Source organism: Heliangelus exortis, chromosome 12, assembly GCF_036169615.1.
Source record: "Heliangelus exortis chromosome 12, bHelExo1.hap1, whole genome shotgun sequence".
Classification (NCBI taxonomy): domain Eukaryota; kingdom Metazoa; phylum Chordata; class Aves; order Apodiformes; family Trochilidae; genus Heliangelus; species Heliangelus exortis.
The window spans coordinates 13,641,114-13,663,368 of record NC_092433.1 but is presented as its reverse complement, the minus strand read 5'-3'; the positions used below and the strand labels follow the sequence as shown (position 1 = coordinate 13,663,368).

Genomic DNA, 22,255 nt, shown 5'->3' with positions numbered 1-22,255 from the left:
GAAAAAACCAAACCAAAATAACACCTCCCTCAGAAGAATACCAGCTGTTTGCAAACAAGAAGCAGGAAGCCTTTAACTCAGTTGTCAGTAACCTAAGAGCTAAAGAGGAAAGGAGCAGCAGCATCACCACTTAAATACAAGGGAATCTGTCAATATAGCACTTAAATTCAGTTACACATCCCCCTGGCTTCCCAAGCTCTCCTACCTGTGCAGACCACTGAAGCTGATTGTTTAACAGCAGCAGCTGCCGTGACGGTGAGCATAGAGCCCTAAAAGGCCATGCAGGAGATTTGCATGAACATTTAGGTGACAATGAGAGAGGGTTCTTTTTGCCATGTTATTAAACATGCTTTACATAGACAGCACCTACAACCATCCAAAGTTTAAACAGTGAAACCGTAGTTAAAAGAAAAAAAAAAAAATATGCGAAATGCAATGACACGGATAGGAACACATTAAATGCTCTGACAAGCATCAGAACAGCACTGACAGAATAACACAAAATTTTTCCTTCTGTTTCACTTCCAGAATCAAAAGTATTCAAAGATGCAAGTTACAGGGAACAAGCCACAACTGTTTTCTACTAAAGGCCATAGATCTGATGACCATTTCCCTCCGATTCAACAAACAGGGCCTGAAAAAAGAGAAATATATCCTCATGGGAGCACAAGCCATTATTTTATCAAATCAATTCCTGCTGAAACCTTTGAGCTTTAAACAAGCCTTCACTAAAGTCCTATTGGCATCCAGGTTAACAATTATCTTTTCACAAGTTCTGAAGACATACTGAAAGTATTAGCACCCTCTGGTTAACAGAGTACTAATTGATGGAAGAAAGATAGGCAACGGAATGCTGGGATTTACTATTAAAATACATCAGTCAATCAGTCTAACTTTGTTCTGAATTACAGCAGAAGAAAAGGGATTTTCAGGATTGCCTTGCAAGGCAGGTACTACATACAACAGCAGAAGGAAACCCTATGAAAACATTTACAGCCCAGTGAAGAAGGGAACCACAAACCAATGGAAAAGTCAGTCTATTTTAATTATTAAAAAAGAGAATAAGAATTCAAGAAAGGAATTTCCCTTTAAGAATTCAAGCTCTAAGCACGACACAGCTCTAGTTGTCAGGTATAGGTGGGTGGCCATTTTAATTAACCTGTTTAGCATGTATTTTGCATGTCTGTATTAAAAATATGAATTCTTCCTAGCTGCTTTCTGAAAAGCCCTTTTAATTGAGACATTGTCTCCTCTGCAATGTGCTCTGTCAAGAACAAAAAAGGGAATGACGTAGAATTATAGGAATCTAGGCTAAAACATAAACTTCTATTTAATGTGTTTCCATAAGGACAGGAATAGCACCTCAACTCAGAAAACAGCATGATTCTTGAACTTCAGTGTATGGCAACAAATTTCTTGCTCAGCTGAAGATTTATCAGCTCTCTAAACTACAGAACTCTTTCTCAACCCACTCTTCTGTTTTTCACCACCTTCCTCAGACACCACAGCTTCTTCCAATTCTTATAACCTTTTTCTAAGGGGTCTCAATTTATGCCAAGAAAAACACTGTCTGTTAAATGGCATCATTAGACTCAGATGATTTCTTGTGGTGTGTGTGAAGTTTTGGGTCTCCTGCATATTAAATGATCCTTACAGTACGAAAGAAATTGGTATAAACAGCTGCTTTATTTTGTGCTCTGATAACTGAGGAAAAACAGCCCTAAATTAAGAAGTCCCCCTTCGTCTGGGGGAAAGTAGATGGGTAAGTAACAACCATATGAAAAAAATCATCAGATTGGGCACTGATTTCTTCACTAACACGTGTGTGGTCTGAAGGTGGATATCCCAGTGTATGTTTTTGCAAGCAGAGCTCTACCTTTTCTCACAGATTAATGCAAGATAAGGCTCTTCACCTGCTTTATTTCATTGCCCACAAATACTCTGTAGATCAAGAAAGAGGCAGCAGAATGAGGAAACATGGAGTCAGATTTCTTTTGGTTTCTGTATTCAGATGTACGATGTTTTGACAGCAAGCCCAAAACTTCCATCCAGCCACAAAGTCACAGAAAATGGGACAACAGCCAGGTATCAGACATCTATCTAGCTAACAGCCTTGTGACAACATTCATTTGCAGTCTGTTGACATAGGCTCATAAAGATCTGCAAGCAGCTTCCAGGGTTTAAATAAAAACAAGTAAGGAGTAACTTCCAAGCATCACTACATTATACACTGAGTGCTGGTAAGTGAACTGGGAAAGGAAATGAGTGAGAGGTGGGAGGACAGTGGAAACATTGATATGAAGTAAAACCATCACTTTCTTTGGAGACTTGGAGCTGACAGACAAGGAAGAAAAAGTAGTAGTCTCTCTCTGCCTCTTGAGAGCACATGGGCACACAAGAAATTAGGAGAGTAGACACAAAATTATCTGCAATACTCTGCCACCAAGGATGTTTCTCATAAACATCTCAACTTTTTGTTTGTTTGTTTTTTGTTTTTTTCTGCTTTGGGTCTGATCCAAAAGCCTGACACAGACACTAGAAAGGGTTATTGGATTAAATTCTTAGACAGCACAGAAAATAGCAAGCTAAAGAATCTTAGGAGACTTTCCAAGAGCATTCATTCATCTCTGGCTTGGGAAAAGCTTGTGATTTGTCAGACTGAAGGAGAATTTTGCCAGGAAAATCTGGGTTTGAACCACAGAAGCAGCTGACTCTAACAGCATTGCATAGGGAGGTATTGAAGAGGTGCAATAATCAAGAGACAAGTAAACAAAACAATAAAACAAAATTATTAATCCCCTGTAAATCAGTTTCTCCATCATGCATAAGGAAGCAACAACTAAGAGGGACTTCTGAAAGGCATAAATGTCAATTCAGCACCCCCACTCAGGCTGACCTTTACAAAAGAGTTTTTTATTTTCACAACCATTTTCTATAGCAATAGAGAACTCCTTTGAAAACCTTCTCTGTGAGACTTCTGGGAAAGGGGTAAAAGAGCCAAATAACCCTAGCAGTCACAAATTCCCAGATCATCCCAGTTACTTGCAAGCTTCACTAGTTCTTTGGGCAGGGGAAAACAGGCCTCCCTCTCTTCAGCTACCTCAGTCTCTGCATCTGCATCTGCCAGGGATCTTGGCTTGGCCAAACAAAGGTACACCCCGGGAAGAACTTAACTCCAGTCATATTTCTCCACAATTGCTAGCAAAGGGTGAAATGACAGCTTTCAAAATTCCCATGGCAACAGCTCTGTCTCTCTGCAAACTCTGACTCCACCAGCAGCCTTAGCACTGCACAAAGTAGCAGCACATAAAGGCAATTCAAAGCCCATAGTCAGGTAGCATCATTTCTATTTAAAAGAAAATCACAGGCACAAACCACTGACCACAGCAAGAGATGTAACACTGAACTAAGGCACCTATTCCTTGCTCCAGTATGGATCTGTCTTTATTCCAATCTTTGCAATAATGGGTTCATTTGAAATGTTGGAGATTGGGATTTTAAGGTCAGTAGGAGACCTTTAAAAGCTCTACAAATAGAACCAAGGTCGTGACTACTTGTGGTCATTGATGTTACAGCAATTTTTAAAGTACAGGATATGAATCCCAAAAGCCTGACAATATCAATTTTAGTAATGATATTCTGTCCACCTAAAACTTTTTGTGAAGTTTATTATTCTTCACTTCCCATACTGATCTGTTTTGTGCTCTTCTAAAGTGATGCTGAACACTTGTTTCATTTAACTCAAGTTGTCTGACCAGATTTCAGCTTAATGGAATGAACTCTGTATATTATAGCATCATTACTCTCAAATAATCCTAGACAGCTGTAAAATATTGCCACTAGGATTTGTTTTATTCTTTAAAGCAACTACATTTTATAAGAGCAGGTGATTTTTCTGTCTCTGGAGGAAATACAATAGAAAAACTAATTAATCCATGCCATGTTTAATTACATTTTTTAATGGAGAAGATCCACTGTAAAAAACACCTACTCTATTGGTAATGATGGTACTTGGGTTGAACCAATAACTTTTAAAAAATCTAGAAGAGAATTACAACATTATTCTCATTTATTTCATACACAGTTGGATGCCAGTGCCCTGACATTATTAAGAGTATATATGCAATGTGATTCACATGAATAGTTTAGAGAATTATTGACAGGAATTAGATTTCATGATTGCTCAAGTAACTGGAAATTTTGAGCTCACAAATTCATTCTGTTTAAGTAGGATTTGAACTAAAATCTGCATAGAACTTTCAAATTTTCTGTCTTGTAGCAAGAGACATCTCCCCTGAGATGTGTATTTGGCTGAGGAAAAAGGTGTCCTCAGCACAGTTAACAGCATCAGCATGGGCATCTAATCTCTGAATCATGCTAAATATTTTCTTCTTTGAAGTGACAAAAATCCAACTGTCAAGCATTGCTTGATCTGGTGCAATGCCTGAGGAAAGCTAATCAAAAGGAACTCTTATAGGTTCCCTCTACTTAAATCCACCCACCCGAATGAGCAGAAGTTAAAACTTTTTATGAGGTAAAAGAGACTCTGCTGTCACAGCCCCGTGTTAATTGGCACAAAGGTTTGAGAACACCTTAGTTTTAACAGAACTGCTTTGATTTCAAGTATTCTGAGCTAAATTTTCTTGCTTCTTTATAATCCTGTCTTTACTATCATTGAGTTTGAAGTGAGAAAGGAGCTTAGACAGACTTATATCAATGTTCATTCATGCCAGACTGTTGCATTTTTATCACAAACAGGGCTTGAAAAAAATTCAGATTGAGGGCAGAAGTAACAGGGGGAGCAGAGAAAGCTAATCCCCTGTTCAGCTCTTGTGGGAACAACAGGTGAGCATTAGCCACAAAGTCAACGGCCAAATATTTTCTTCTCTGACTCTTCCAGAAAAGGAGTGAAAAAAAATTAAAATACCTTAAATGCTTAAAATACCTTTAAATACCTTAAAATGCTGCTCTGCATCGCTTTATATAGAGGATGGGCATGAAATGAGAGGGGATATTGACCCCTGTGTTTTCTGCCCCTCTAAGAGTCTGAAAATCCTCCTTTAGTACTTAAACTGACACCTTCCCTCTCTGTTTGTACAGCAGATGGAATGGCGTAGAAAGCATGTTCTTGAGGCCTTTGCAGAACCATCTCCCAGGACAATTCCCAGCTCCTATGTGAAGTAGGCACATTGATACAATCCTGCCATGAAATAAATCAAATACAGGAAAAGATGATGCAGGGCTGGTTTACTTCCATCCTGCAGGATTCCAGCATCCCTTCCATTCCAGCATCCCTTTGGCTCATGCCTCCAGCCTTACAGCATTTTGTTTACTTGCATTAAACACTCCTTTGCTGCTGCAGCTCTGAGCCATGCCAGGGTAAAGCCTGAGTGCCCTCTATTTTCTTCAGGTAAAAATATTATTATCAAGATTGTAGAACATAAATCAACCGATCTGCAACTCCTATTGAAAAAAAAACCAACCCAAGATGCAAAAGTAGGGGGTACATGCTTCACAGGTGTGTGCTTCTATCCGGTACTAACTTGCTTCAGAAGAGGTGATGCAACCCCAAATTAACCTTGCACTGCAATATGAACAGGAAGAAATGTCACTGCTTGAGGGCTGACGTGTTTTGCAGATTACTTGGAAAACTATCAGTGATGGATTAAGTGCCATATTTCGCATGTAGCACTCGGGTTCTGAGACATTTCTTGGGTTTTTTTCTTTTACATTTTCAACTACACGTAGACATTTTATATTTTAAAATTCCCTGTGCAATTACAAAAGAACTAATGCCACTTCTGATCCTCACACCTATGTCTAATCTACACAAGATTCAAACCATCTCTGGGACTCAGAAGAGAACATGTAATTTTCATAAAATTACTTTGTGTAGAATTTCCTTATTACTTTTTTGTAAACTTGAAATATCTGATGAAAGGAGTTCAGTGGTCACACATCCATTTACCACATAGCTTTCAGTTTATTTCAGCTTCCTTTTGCTTATACACTGAAAGGGATAGATTTTTCTTTCTCCTTATATTCATAGAGCTCCCTTTTCTAACAAAAATAGAAAATCCCAATTCTGTCAGCCTTGCTCATCAAATTAGAGACAAGTGTCTTTGTCCACAGCTGTTGGACAAAGATTTTAACTAGGTATCCAAACGCTGTCATTTTCATAATATTATGCTCCAATAATACCTTTCTAACAGTATTTTCTCAAAAACTTATCTGAGACATAAAGCCTTCCAAGGGTTGTCCATATTTTAGAACTCACCATATAAACTAACTTTAATCTTATTTTACCTTCTTCTTTGCAAGTACTCCTACAGCTTCCAGTATCCAGTAAATAGTGTATCTTGTCACAGACAACCAGCCATTCAACTAATTGGAGATTCCTATTAAGATTTCTCTTAAAATCTCCATTCCAGTAGCATTTATTCATCTGAATTCATCTCCCAGAAGATAAGTCTTACACTTTCTCTGTATTTCTGTGGGACAGATATTGGTATCATTTTGGATTAAACAAACAAAAAAGCTTTAAGTCTGGAGAATCTATTTATATGTAAGGTCTTGAAAGCATCTTCTTAAGCCATTGAAGACAAAATTCTCAACCTATTTTAGTGCTGTGGAATACATACTTCTCTTTTCCATCTATTGGCTTTGCTTTAATATCCATATTCAGTAAACAAAACAAACAGTGATCACTGAATATTAGGAGAGAAACGGACTACAAAGGAGAAACTTCATTTAAACTAATTTATAATGCATTTCCTATATAAATGCTTCAGTATTTAGTTCTTTATCAGAGCATTACACAAAGAAACCCTCATTTCACATTCCTACAGCTTTGTGCATGAGTCATCTGAACAACAAGAAATAAGATAAGGTGAGCACAAAACTAAACAAGCACTGGCTGTCTATCTGGTGACTTCCAGCTGCCACAGCAATGTTATATTATACCTGTGTCAGTTCTATCAACACTAATTAATTTAAAGGTTACCTTTTCCTGAATCCTTTCTTCAGTATTTTAGAGGTAACCGTTATCTCACAAATCAAAATCCTTGTCTGATTGTCCTGGAGGTCTGCATGTAATAAAATTCCATGTACAGAAGTAGCCTGCAGGAGATGCTTCTGCCTTTTCCTATCCTTTTTGTAAGTGAAGATGGACCCAGTTTCTGCCAGTTCAATCTGTGTGCTGTTTAAGTCTACAGTCTAACAATTTCATATGAACCAAGTAGAGTTTCAACTCAGGATTCTGGGGTTTTAACCACCTCCATGGAGTGGAGAGAAATACTCCTAAGAGCACATCTTGACCCAGTCCCACAGCCCAGACTACCATAAAACAAACTCTATCAGCATACACTGGCAGACTGCACAGGGTTTAAATCACACCAGACAGCAGTCAGAACAGGTGGCAGCAAAAAATACAGGCTTCCAGGGAGCTAAAACCTTGACTTTTTGAAAGTGATTTTGTTTAAGAAGTAGGCTTCCCTTGTCAGCCTCCAGGAGCGAAGTTCACTGGAGAAACATCTCTCAGAGGCCCTTGCTGGCAGGACACGGATTGTTTCCAGCACTTGGGTTTAAAAACCATACAGGAATGGCATTCCATTGATTAAAAATAATTTGCCCTACATTTAGGGAGACAATGTCTTTGTATCAAGATAATGGGACCTAGAATCTAAAAAGTCAGCAATTTATCCTTTTGTGTAAGTGAGTCCTGGGGACAAAGGGCACAATTATTCAAAATAGTGTTTGCAGGAGAGTCTGAACAGCATAGCTGGCTGGAGATCTCTGCCTTGTTATGGATATTCAAGGAAGAAAGATGTGTGAAAGCATGAAAATTGAGGACTGATGATAATGAGACCCACGTCTATCACTTCTAGCTGAAGTCCAACCTAAGCTGAAAAGAAGCAGAAAGAAGAACTGCCGAGTTTTTGGGGAACAAGAGGCCATTTCAGCTGATGCTGCTAAGTGCCCTCAACTCGAAAGCCATCACTAAGGCCCAGGAGGCCCATATAAAGTCTGACCTGTTTCTCTGATGGATATGAAACCTCTAATTAGGACAGGGTCCTTCTGATGGTGATACTCAGGCTGCACATTTTGTACAGAAAAAGGATTCACACACACACAGTTTTTTCTTTTTCCAGACTTGGCAATATACTTTGCACAAGTGTCTAAATGTGTGCTCTCCACATCACACCATCACTGCTCTTCCAGTATGGGTAAATTCAGCACACAGCACATTATTATTATTATTTATTCATGCAAACCCTCCACTGATTGCAAGGGGTCACTGAAGTCATGATCCTACAAAAATAATATGAGACTGAATAAGGTCACTGGCATGAGGAGGTGTATTTGTTTTCCCCAGACAAGCCAGAGGATGTTGATAAGGGCACAAGGCTTTTCCAGGGACAATAGGAGGATTGGGGTTTTTTATATCTATTTTTTTAAAGACTTGAACTCTACAAAACCTCAAGAGAGATTTAATGAACAAAGGGTTTCTAAAAGCCAAGGAAAGAAAAAAAAAAATACGCGCTTTTAGATAAAGGTATTAAAATTCAGTGATTTGCAAAAGATGGATAGATTATTCTAACCTGCACTGCAAAGCTGCAAAGTGTTTTGGACCTCAAAATTAAAACTGAAGGAACTCGGCAAACACACCACAAAGCTATTGCAACATCTTATTAAAAAAAAAAAAAAAAAAGCTAAGAGTTGTATGTACAACTCATAAAAAAGCAGTGCTGCCCTGCTGGCAGAACCATCCCAACTCTTCCCACTTCCCCAGATCCAGCAGTAACCAGCAGGTACCATCCTCCTTCCTGCTCTGCAGCTTCAATAAATGCTGCAATGTGAGGATAACAACTCCTGCTCCAGCAAGCTGAAGCCTCACTGATGAGAAAACACACAAAGCACTCATTGCCCTGGGTGGCTCAGACAAGTGTGCTACCACATACAGAAAAGGCCTGAGCCTTGAAAGGGATGAAGCACATCTGTAAAGCCTGATTTTGATTCTAGTCTCAACTTTTTTTGTCTTCTGGAGGGCTCAAGATAGATAATAGCTTTCTTTTGCCCCTTACAGTGATGAGGGGAAGGAATAATCTCTTGCCTTACAAGAGTGCTACAAGGCAAGGGTATCTCAGACACTCCCTCAATTAAGTCAAAGTTAAACATAACGAACACACAAGCCCCTGGGAGCTCATTGTGATTTTTATGGCCCAGAGTTATCTAGAGATTTGATAGCACGAAACAAGTAATTTCTTTGTGAAGCAGCACACAGGAAACAGAAGTAATGGATGCACTAAAGATATTTAAAACAGTGTTATTGCTGTGATCTGGGCTAATCAGGCCCATACACAATTTGGTACAAAATTAATCATCTAGGACTATAGTAATAAAGTCTCACTTGGAGGCTGCATCTCTGCTTGGCACAGGCCCAGGCACGCATACTATGTCAGATTGCTGAAAAAACATGGGGAAGAAAGAGAAATAGTCATCTTTTCTACTAAAGTGCTTCAGGCATTCTCTCCATCACACCCAACAAGGAGACACAACATCTCCCCCATCACAACTTTCTTCTACTTAGTGCAGGTGCAAGACATTTTTCTGTGCTCCTTCAGTTACGCAGCAACTAAGAGTTTCATTACAGTACCAATTTTCTATTGCAATTAGCTTTATTTGCTCTTAGTTCTTTTTCCCAAAAGGCACACTAGATACTAAAATAGATAAGACTGGTCTAAAATAAAACATTGACTCTTATCGACTGAATAATTTCCTCATTGACAGTGAAATGAATGCAAACTACATGAAGTTAAACAATAACAAATTTTCTGTAGAACTTCTAGCAGATTAATATTGGTGCTTGTTAACTGCTATTAATTCTAGCTTAGTTATAATTTGTGGTATAGGCAACTCTTGTACTTTTCACCAAAAATGCAGCAAACTCAGCCATGCTCTGTTTCCTATTAATGTCACCTCTTGTAGAGCTGGGGACACGCACAGACTGGAGGCATCTGTTACACAATGAACCCAGCACCATGGGCTCCTCCTGTTCAGGCAGCCAGTGCAGAGGGGTAGGCTGAGGAGATAAAGAAAAAAACACATTTCTGCTTCACTTGCCTCTTATCCCCCTTCAGTTCCACTGAGGATGCCAGAACGCCCTTGCCTCTGCATGTTGGGAATGTCAGGAGGATAAGACTGCTCTCAGTTACCACACTGGTAACAAAACATTTGGAAGCAGAAAAGAGAGGAGTATTCATGCCTTCTTCCTTTCTTCTGCTCATCATGAGCAGGACTAGACATAGGCTAGTCCCAGCTCTACACAGTAATTTAAAATCAATATAATCACAGTGAACTTTGTCACCTCTGCTTCAGCTGAGTGGGTTTTTCATTCAGGTCCCTTGCCATTTTTCTCCTTGAAAATAAGTTCTTCAGTTTCCAGTCTGCCTTGAAATGAAATAAAGCTATCCTTGGCTTCAACACAGCACATAAGCAGTCTCTCAAGAAATGCAAGTCACAGAGCAAACTTCCATCATCTGCGCTTCCCTACAGTCAAACAATGATTTCCATTAAATATTTAGGACTCAAATATTTATATCCAGACAATTAAATTAAGCGTTACTTATCCTCCAAGGAATTCTCACTCTCCCTCAGCACAGAAGAGAGAACCAAAGTGCATTTCCTATACTTACTAATACCATAGTAATTCCTACAACTATAAAGACATACTTCCCACTGGATGCAAAGACCTTGGATGCAAACATACAAATCTAGTGTGGAAGACAGTATTAAGATCTATTGCTAATATTAAGCCAATATAAACAAATTACCAGCTCTGCTCCAGGGAGAGTAACTCCAAGAGAGAGCAAAATGGGGGGGAAAAAGGGAAAAGGGGAACGATGTAGGAGACCTTTTCCACAGATGTACCTTTTTTCTGGAACACAGGGAAGTGGTAGTTCTGAGAGGCTACAGCATGATGCCCCAGGAAAGGAACAGCTCTAGTGCCAGAAGTTCCTGCCACCAAGACCGTCTCTGTAGGTCCTGGCATGAGGATTTACAGCCAGCATTTTGTAGGAAGGAATCACCAGCTCAACTTTGTTAATTGTGTTATCATGCGCACTAACTCATACATCTCTCCTACAGCAAAATCTTTTTATTACAGAATTTCAAAAACCAATACTTGAATTTTAAACTTTAATATGAACTTACATTTTAAAACATTAAATTATCCAGTGAAGCGGACGTGAATGCGAAAAAGGCCATTTCCTCCATCATTTCATTAAATTTGAAAGTACTTATTTATTTTAATAAGTCAAGATGTCTGTATGCCAGGAAATTAACATCAAAGAATGTTAAATATGCCCAGTATCACTTAAAAGCCTGTGGAGTATTATGCATTTTCAAAAACAGCATAACTCAGCAAAACTACTTTCCCAGCAGTTACTTTTTTATTACAGTTTTCAACAGTACTTTGGGGGAAAAAACTGAAAATGTTTACCATGCTCTGCCTGCCAGTTCATACAGAAATCAAGAGATCCAAAGCTGAATCACATGTCCAGGCATCACACCACAACCACCTTCCCTAATTTAAGGTCTCCTGTTAATGCCAAACAGATGGTTGTCTACCATCTCTTCCAAGGATTTTTGTGTAGATCTTCATTGGCCCTTTTGATCAAGACCATAGATGGCCTCAAACAGAAAGGGATTTGGACTCCTTCCTCTGACCAGTTACACCTCACTTAGCACAACAGGATGGAATTGTTACTAATATTTTGATCACCTGAACTACCCAGACATTCTCCATTCTTAAGAATCCATCTGCTGAAATTGCAAAGACTTTCTTACAGAAGAACTGAACTGGAATGTATTCTGGAAACCTCGAGAAACTTGCAGTTTTGAACAGGGGCCCATAGTGGATCAGCCCAGTTTCCTAAGGAAAGAGACTTACACATTTGAGCTTTCAAGTGCACCTGGTCCACCAACTCCCCTTTCCTCTCCCATCACTTTTGACCCTAACTGACCAGAGAGAAGTGGGTGATCTTGCAGGTATAGAATTGCCACCAGTTTCGTGAAGTGCAAGCATCAACATGGAGAACAGCAGTGGGTAGCACAACTGAAGGCAATGAAAGAAGCTCCAGCTTCCTTGACATTAGAGTTTTCACTGGAATATGAATCAGCGAGCTGCTCTCACAGCTACAGAGTTGTGAGTTTTTTAAAAGCAGAGAAAGGGAAGGTTCTTAGTACCTTCCTCCAGCTTATAGTCCTCACCTCATTACACCCTGCTCCAGCCATTCATGCATTTAACACCAAACCATCTCTCAGATGGCTTGTACAAATTTAAGGCAGAGGCAAATTGCTCTTAGTGCAAACACAGAAAATTAAGTCCAGCAGACATCTGGGAAGCCCTTGTGTAATATAAACAGTAACTGAACTACATACACTGAACCCTTCTTTACAGAAGTCACATCCAATTCTCTCTGCAAACTTACCTTCATATAGCAAATCCCCTTCCTCAGAGATCAGCATATGATAATACTGTATCATGCAGATAAGTGTCTCAATTTCAAGTCTCCAGCAACAGAAATATAAATTAAAAACATGATCTGAAGTGCCACAGAAGCTTCCGATTTGGAATCTATCTGAAAAGCTCACAGCACCTCTGGTGAGGAACAGGCTAGCATCTGGCATGTAAAATGCCTTTCCATAGCCCAAGGGGCCAGAAGCCTTCAGCATCAGCCTGAGCCACACACCACACCTCAGGAGCAAAAGACAGCATGTAAAACCAAACGTGAAGCTATCTAAACTCTCCATGACTTCATGGCCATTGTTAGCTCGGGGTAAATCTTATTTCTGTGCTTCAGAAATACATTCACACAAATGCATAGCAAGTCACATAACATTCAATTCTTCACTGTGATTGAACCAATTTACTAGTGTGCTAATAGAGGAGCTCAGCACATGGAACTGTGCTCAAGGACCAGATGATGTGAAACACAGCAAAGGAGTCCTGTAAGGTGCTGATCCAGCACAGTGCAAAAGCATGTGATCAACATGTAAGGGACTTTCAACACCTCAGCTCTAGATGTGAATGTATTACAGGTGACTTGTGAAGCAGACAGGAGACATTTGTTTTGCTATTCCACCTAGGAAAAGCAACAGAAATTTGCCAATACTGATCACCATCAGGCATTCAATGGCAGGGATATTTCCTCTTTTGTTCATTTTCCAGGGAAATTTATATACTCAGACAGTTGAAAAAATCTCGGAGGTGACTCAGATATAAAGAACCCCACGTGAAACAGCTCCTCCTGAGGTTTCTGGCAGCTGGACAACAACTGAATGCTCTAATTACACTGAGCCAGATTCACAGACCACATATTCAGCCACATTAGGGTAATCTGAGACAGAGCATCCAGCCTCTCTGTGCCCTCCTGATCTTTACAACCACGATCACAACGTGACCTTACCAGCTTGGATAGATGTGTATCTGCACAGATGCCTGCGAGGCTGTAATTGTAATACAGAGTAGAGCAAACATGCATGAAGTAAGAAGCCTGCATTCAGGTTTCCTTCCCTATGGGAAGAAGAGATTGGTCTAGGTGAAACTTGGCAGTACTTCTCAGAAGACAATAGGCAGTATTTTCTCTGAGATGGATAAAAACAAAAGGCCTGATACTCATGGTAGCAGAGGCTCCTTTGGTGGAAGAGTTGCTTCCCGGCCAAGTCAATCCTCTTAGGAATTTTTAAAGTAGTTATAAGACTCAAAGGTATCTCCCCCTCCTGAGATTTCAAACACAAGGACTCTGAGTCAGTGATGCCAACCTATCCTTACTATGTCAGCTGCAGCAGGGATACAGGGCTTCTGATTCTTCATGAATTAAATCAGTCATCTCACTACCTGTCCTGAAAACATTACCAGTCCACAGTCCCCATCATCTCACAACCGGGCAGTGTTAAGAGTGAATGGGAACACATAATTAGGAAACACTCATTCAGGGTTCAATTGAATTAAACCCACTTGCTTTTCCAGATCTACAAATACAGAAGCTTGATACTCAAGTTCTCAGTAAGGCTTGACATGACTTTTATACTGCAGAACAACATACCTCTTCAATAAATCATTCCAGTGCCAATAGCCTCCCTCAGAAAGCAAGGCTAAAGAGATGACGCTTTAGAGTTCAGAGTTAAAAACATTTCCAGAAAATCATTCAAGTGCTGTTTAAAGATGTAATTTATATGCACAGCTCTGCACTCCATTGCAGGATTTCATATTTATTTAATTTGATGGTTAAAAGTGTGCCCATCCAACTCTTCAGGTACACGCAATCCTTAACAAAAAACTTTGTCATTTAGAGTCAAATGTTCAGTGTTTTGAATAGGAAAAGGATGTCTTCTTACTCAAGCCAAACATCGTTCCAAGCCCACTGGAAAAAACTGAGAGCACCAAACAGGCAGAGAGCTTCAACAGAGCATCCAGCACAGGGAGAAGTTCAGTTTGCTGCTGAAGGCAGAATTCAGCTCCATAGCTGGATCATCTCCAGGAAGGCCTCCTCTTAACTCAAGAGCTTCCCAGCACCTGTGCTACTGACATGGTGTCCCCTGAAAAGCAGCAGACTCCAAAGCAACCAAGACCTGTTCAGTTAGTTGATAAGAGAGGATGTGAGGCCCAAGAAACACTGCACAGCACTGGGACTTGGGCAGAATTTCCAACTCTGCTATGCACAACACAGAATATATTGAGGCTACTTAAACTGCCCTGTCCTTCAGTTCTCAGCATGTAAACACATCTACCTCAGAGACTGTACAGGAATTAGAACTCCCTCATACTGCAGCACAACAGAACAACTCAGGATACACACAGGGGACACTTTCTCCAGTAAATATGTGACATTCAACACAGAAGAAACATAGGGCACCTCTACCCACCCATGGCAGATACTGCCCTACCAGCAGCTGGCAAAATGGTGAGTAGAAACACCCTGCCAGCAGCCCCTCACAGCACCACAGCTGCTCCCTCTTCCCCTCTCGGGGCAGATGCACTCCTCTGGTAGGCAAGAGCTGCTCTCTCAAAAATCATTACAAATTGCAAGTCTTTGATGTCACATTCTGCAAGATGGAAACACTTTCAAGGGAAAGCAAGAGATGGAGCAGTTCCTGGGCCAGAGATACTGAAAATAAGGTTATCTTCTGAACAGCAACTGGAATGAAACAAAGCAACAAAAACCCCCAAATAATTCTGCACTTACTGCAGTACTTGCCTTTCTCATCCCTTTCATACAAAGGCTTCACTTATATCCTGCAACTACCGTTCTGATTCACTCCTTGATTATTTCATGCTTGGACTATTGCAATAATTTTGTGCCAAACAACTTTTTTTTTTTTTATTCCACACATTACAAGGCTATTCAGAGCTTGCTTTGTTTCTCACTGCAGTATCCTTGCTGTTCACATACGTTTTTCCCCATCGTTATTTTCCTATACATGTTCAGTTACATATGGAATTAAGATTAGATGTTTAATATATTACTGCCATCACTCAAGAACCTCAAGGTAACAGCAAACTTGAACCTTCTTTGTATTCCCCAGTCCATTGGCTGAGGCTGTATCACAACTGCCACCCAAATACTCCATCTTTCTTTTGTATGTTTAAAATACAGGCTTTGTATGTTTTTTATGTCTGAATAGCTTGAAATATTTTACAGTTTCCCATTTCAATGCCTAGAATTCAGCTAAATTGACAACTTTTTGATGCACTTCCGCACACTTTCAGTTCTACGAAACAGCACACGGGTTACTGTCATTCCAGTTTTCTACAAATGTCCCAGTGTTCATTTTGAAAGAAAATGCAACAAAAAAGAGTAAATATTTAAAGAAATGAGGGGTCCCCCATTTCCAGCAAAGGCATCTCTTTGTGCTTCCTCATTTTAGCATAGATAGCCAGAGCTGTGATTGCTGCAGTGCAAACTAAAAATACTTTGATGTAGGACTGGAACAACTGTATCTGAAGCTCTGAAGATTTCATCTAGCATCTGTTGTAGCTATTTTATACTTTTGTGCTGCGATAGGGAAAAACTTCATGAAAGAAAGTTGAGGGAATGTCTAGTTCTTTGTACCTCATAAAGTGTCTCAAAGCTATTCATCTGCCAATGGTCTATCTACTCAAAAACAGTAAAGAAAAATTCAGAGTATTCAAAAATCAGAGATTTGCTTTAATGTATTTAAGACAAGAAACACAATCAACTTCCAGAAATAATCTCGCCAAAAGAAAAGATAAAAGGCAGTTTCACCATGACCATGTCCAACACATAAAATTTCAGTCACCCATTTCATTATAGACTGGATACCAGGACTGACTATGACAGTCCACGGAATAAACTGGAAGTGTGGCACAGCAGAAAAGGAGGCAAGAATACAGAGAAAAGCATTAATGGTATTCAGTAAGGAAATCATGTCTGTTTCTAAGTAGAAATTAAATTACTATCTGAGGTTTTCTTGGCAGATTATTTAGAAACTTGCCAATAGACAAAGAAAGGAAATGGCAAGAGTCTCAAGCAGAGCTGTATTCTCCAGCAATATGGCTTAATAAAAATGATGCAGACTACTTGGACTGCTTCTGGCAAGGCTGGCTCTCCTTAGAGGACTGTTAATGTTAAATACTCAAACATGTAGTTGTGAATTCCTTTTTCACACTTATGGTTAGTCAGATCTATCCTGTTCTCAGGGATAGAAACATGAAAACTTACTTTGTTACTCTCATCACAGTACCAGGACAGTATTTTGTATTTGTTACTTCATAATGCAGAATAGCTAAGGAAAGATTGCATTCTCCTTGACATCCCTCTAGTAAGCAATACAGATTCTGCAGACAAGTTAGTGTCCAGTGTGCATTGGAACAGTGCCTGCCTCCTGGATGTGAAGACTCAGTGACCCAGTACCGTCAGAATACAAACAGCCAAAATAAAAAGATGGCATTCGCTATTTATTTGAGAAAACACACAGTAGTGTATCACTTGATTTAGTTGTTCACATTAAAAATCAGAGTTCATGCTTAGACAGTAACAGTAAATTCTCCAGCTATGGTTTTTCATGTTTCTTTTATGAAAGAGTGTAGCATTGAATTCCAGAACAACTGTTACTCTAATAAGATGGCACATGGAAACGAATGCATCACAGCTGGCTTCAGCAGGGTTCAGTGAAGACTGCCATTCATCCCTGATGAACAGAGATAAAATATTCAAAGCTCAGTTTACTGATCAGATCAGACATTAATGGGAAAATTTTTTTCATTTCTCTCAGTTAGAAAGTCATCTGAAAAGGGTGAGGAAGAGAGACAGCCAGAGTCTGCTCATTTGGACCATCCTGCATTTACCGGAGATGAGTACTCTTCCAGAAGAATGATAACCATGCACACAGTATGCCAGAGTTTTGGTCAATATCAAGATTTATTATTCTGAGAGATAGAAAGAGTGAAATACTGACCATGGAAAATAGGCCATTAGTTATCTCACAGTTCAATACGTCTTGATGCTTTCCTTACTATGTGCTGCTTATTTCCTGTCCAATTCACATTAGCAGCTTATTTAATGAGAACAATCTAAGCAAAGAGAGAGAAATTCACATTTTTACAAAGGACATCACCAAGTTACATTTCATCACAGTTAACACCATTTGCTAGTCTTTCAGGAAATAACCTTTACTGATCTTTCCTGTTTTAATGCCAGCAAAAGCTTTTGAGAAGAACACTCAATTCTTATATTCACCACTGCTAATACTTTAAATAATAGCAGCTTAAAGGACAGCAGTAACTGCCTAAGTGTTGCAGGAAAAAGTATTCACACACTGATAGTGTCCACTAGCATGACAGCACGGTCACAGTTCTTATTCTTAATGGATACTTTTCACTACTCCCTGGGTCATCCCTACTTTTGTGAAGCCTATTTTTCTTGTATTAACTTCTATTGATGTTCCTGGTAGGTTGCACAGAATATTGGAGAGAAAGGATCTAGAATTTTACTCAGAAAAAACATCAGTAAGGACACACATAAAGAACAGAAGCTTCAGAAGTAATGCTAATAATTTCATACAGAAAATGAGATGAAGGTAAAAAGAGGAGAGATGCCTTAAAAACACCGTAAGATTAAAGAGCAGAAAAAAACCCCACAAAACTGTATGCGTTTTCTACATTGGGTTCTCCTTACAAAGCCATAGTTAAATAAAAGTAATAAAAAAAAAAACCCACATCTATACATCTTCAGTTACTGTCTACTTTTTTGTCCTCTGAGGAGCCCAAATGGTTTTGATTACTTAAAAGCCAGTATTCCTTAAATATGTTGGCTTGCAACACTGAAGCAGATCAGCAGAACAACCATGGAGACAGCAGGGCACACCAGTCTAAAAGTACCAGCACCACAGCTCTACTGGGAAACTCCAACAACAGAAGCAAAACAGCCTGCCCCAGGACAGCCTCCCGTTCTACATCTGTTGACCACACATTAATAATGGAAATAATTAGATATCACACCTTACAGCTGAAGTCTCCAAAAGGACTTTCCCAATTTGAGTAAAGGAGAAATACTTCCCCATAGCCACTTTTGGTTTTCCACAATCTCATGCAATGATTGTCACATTAATTTTAGATAATTGTTTTCATAAAAATAGACCTGAGTAGGCACAGGCCCTTCAGAGCTACTGTCACTTAAGACAAGCATCTGCGTCAGCATCTCATACCATGATCTCCTCCTAAAGTCCTGACCCTCTCGCTTCCCATTTTTTGGGCTACTGAAAGGCTAAATAGGGTCTCTGCTTAGGTCACCAGAAAAGTGTTCTCAGCATTGACAGATGCAACACATGTCACTGAGAGGTATCTCTATATGTCTGGAATATTATGCTCTGTGAAGTAGCATACATTACACAAGGGAGGGCAGGCACAGCCCTAGACCGGGTAGGCAATACAATCCCATATTTTTGTAGGATTTCTTTTCAAGTTTTGCTTTGTTTTGTTTTGGTTGGCTTTTTTGTTTGTTTGGTTTGTTTTTTTCATTTGTTTGCTTGTTTTTGTTTTTAAAGCATACATATTAACAAAAATGTTTCCCCACTGATGACAAGGCACCTGAACTGCTCTCTGCCACTACTTTGGGAATTATAAACATACTGAGTTCCACTGCAATTAGAAGGATGTGCTAAAAATAATTTCAAGCTTGTCCATTTAGCAGTTATTCTAATAGAAATGCCTGCATACTGAAGCACATGCAGGATCTACACCTACTTCTTGTTTTGACTGTGCTGGTCCAATTCCATATTCCTGTACACTGCAAGTAAGTTGTGCAGTCATGATTTAGAGACTGGCAAACCATAAGACATCATCATAGAATAAATATTTTGAAAAAACTTAGACAAATACACACGTGCAGAGAAATCCCTACTAGGAATGTAGTAGAGCCTCCTGAAAAATCCTAAAAAGAACATCCAGGAGATCTCAGTCTCTGTTCAGTATTGCACTTCCTATTTAAAAACAAGTTAGTCTTTTGTTTTCAGTGATTACTTCTGAATTAGGTTTAAAGAGCTGATACTGTAGACTTATCAGTTTTTTCTGAAGCACTGATTGTGTTTCCTGCTGTCTTTTTGACAGAACCCATTTAAAATGGGCTTCTCCATTTAATTATCCACTCTTCTATTTTTGCAAGTTTTATTTCTGAACTGGAACAAACGTTATGGTCAGAATTATGTCTGCAGACAACAGGCTTATTTTATACGGCGTAAAAATCTTTCCATTTACATTCGGACAGCAGAGCAAGAGCTGGGGCCAACAGATGCTCTACAACTAACCAGAGGGGAGCTGGCCCACACATTTAAGGATAGGGAAGGGAAGCAGCCTACCAGATAACAGCTGTAAAAGAGCTTGGAAAGCACTGACACAGAGTAATTGCTTACTGCAAAGTTTCCACTCCCTGTAGGCTCATTTGATGCAAACTTCCTCTTCATGTCCAAAACCCTTCCCGCAGGACAAACATTGTTAGTACATAAACTGCTTAGCCAAGCCCTGCTCAGGGTTCCTGGGAAATATTCTGGGGAATGGAAAAGCAAGGAGAAAGAAACAGATAGCGTGATCATTCCCCTCACTGTGCTCAGCTAGAGACAAACATCTGTCTGGCATCTGGGCTCTGCCACCCACCATTTATTCCCATCTTCAACCTAAATGCAGAAGCAAGGCACTTTCATTACTTCTGGCCCCCTCAGTGAGCAAATATGGACAGAAGACATCAGCTAAGAGAGACTGAGCTGGCTGGAAATCCCAGACAGAGCTGGAAGGGAAGGAAAGAGAGAGCAACTGCCACATATCAAAAGCAGCACCCTGTAAAAATATCCAGGTCTCCCACCTAATCCCTCATTGCAATTACTTCCCTTTCTTAGGGAGATGCTGTCAGTAGTGAGATTCTTGCAGAACACAGCATCAGCCCTGGCAAACTCCTTTAGAAATAAACATGTCTTTCCCAAATCTCCACGTGCCTAGGCCTTTCCCTCTCAGACAACCCAAATCCCTACCTGCATCTCAGCAGCAATCACACTTGGCCCCGACCCTTCTGCTCCCAGACAAAGACCATAACGTGGCTCAGGACACCACCACATCTCCATCCATGTCCAGGATGGGCTTGCTCAGATGCAGTATGTGCACAATCCACACAGGACCTGTCCTGGTTGCTCCCACCTCTATTTCATGTCATGAAACCTTTGGCCTCATTCTTGGTCTCAAACCCTCAAACCAGATTTCCCTGGCATGGCATTTCAAGTCATTCTGTTCAAACAGGAGCCTGACAAAGCATCCTGAGGAAATTATATTAAATCCTCTTCTGGTTTCTTGACAAGTGCTGGTAAATATAATCACCTCCCCCTTTTCCATCTCCTAATTTACTCCTTTTATCAGCGGCAGTAACAAAAAGGCTCTAATTAGATAGCTCTAATCAGGTAGAATGGCATGTGATTGACAGCTGAGAAATCACTATCAGTTGTCTACAAAACAGACTGGCTATTTCTCTCATAGAAACAGGAGATTTATCAATAGACAAAAGGATGCAAACTCCCAAAAGATAAGGTATAATATTACACGTCAGGACTATACATCGTATTTTGACATAAATCTAAAAGAATTTGTGGGTGGTAAAAGCTTTTTTGGAGGGGTGAACACACAATATTACTCATAAAGGAAGAGCACCACAAAAACATCAAAAAAACAGAGTTAGCAAAACTCTCTAGGCATAAATTGAGTTTGTAGGGTTCGGGCTTTTTTTGCTTTGATTGTTTGGTTTGGGTGGGGTTTTTTGTTTGATTTGGGGTGTTTTTTTCCTTAACCTTTCCCCCCACAGTTTTTTATTAAATTTTTGACTCTAGTAACTCAAAGAGTTTGAGCCACATACAACAGAATAATTCCACTGGCGTTTTACCTTTTAAAAAATGTTTTCATTTAACTACTTACAATTAATATTCCAGATACATTTTTTAGTAACAAAAAAACCCCAAACCTACAAAGCGGAACCTGACTGGTAATATTTTACAGAAGCCAGCAATTAGGAAAAGGCCATTCATTCCAACAGATATTTTCTCTGTTGGCTTATTTCTATTCTTTATGAATTTGGTAGCTTAAAATCTAAAAATGTTATTTTAAGGTGCAATATGTCAGTCTACCTTGTGGCACTATTTGTCCATCTGATAATAATCAAAGTTTAACAAAAGTGGTCATTTGTCTGACGCATTGCTAAAATACACAGATTTTACTTGTGTGACCTCATTTACAAATGAGACAGCTTGTATTCTGAGATCTAGTAGACATCAGACATTCTTCTGTAGAGTCAACTTGATTCCACAGCTATTAACAAGATTTCAAGTTGATTTTTTTGTTTTTTTGGTTTTTTTTTTTAACAACTTCAATACAGACCTGTAATTTTCCAGATCTGAACCAATCAAACCATACACCAAAGACACCATTCTGAGGAACATTTTGATTTCTGGCAGGCACATCAGCTTTTCCATAAGAAAATATAAGAACAGTGGGAAAAACAATAAAATACCCTTCCAATATCCTGTCTTCACAGCATCACACGTCCTGGTGTGCTGCTGTACTGACAGGTCTCATGCACAAAGAAATTATTGTACATTTCCTAGCTTCGTTTTGGTTCATTTTGTTTTTTGTTTGTTGTTTAGGTTTTTTTAATCTGGATGTATATATGGATACTTACAGTCTTCCTAGATGACTTGTAAG

General features: G+C 39.5%; 1 protein-coding gene across 1 annotated transcript in view; it reads right to left on the bottom strand.

Moving 5' to 3' along the window:
- PTPRG (protein tyrosine phosphatase receptor type G) overlaps positions 1–22,255 on the bottom strand; it is a 385,824-nt gene that overhangs the window by 279,746 nt on the left and 83,823 nt on the right. The window lies entirely within an intron of this gene.